We start from the raw sequence: 201 nt of genomic DNA, 5'->3' as shown, positions 1-201 counted from the left end.
ATCCCTCCAGAGGGGGGGCCGGGTTCCCTGCGGAGGACGCTCCCCATGCGGCCAGGGGACAGGGCCGCTGTGGTGGGCGCCAAGGCCCCCCTCCCTCCCTGGGCCGCTCTGTGCTGGGCTGAGTGGTACCCGGAGCTCACAGCCGGGGAGGCCAGGGGCCTGGGTCTTGGGGCAGGACGGGCCTGGGGTTTCCGCAGGAAA

Source organism: Myotis davidii, unplaced genomic scaffold, assembly GCF_000327345.1.
Source record: "Myotis davidii unplaced genomic scaffold, ASM32734v1 scaffold67, whole genome shotgun sequence".
Taxonomy (NCBI): Eukaryota; Metazoa; Chordata; class Mammalia; order Chiroptera; family Vespertilionidae; genus Myotis; species Myotis davidii.
This window is presented reverse-complemented; position numbering follows the sequence as displayed.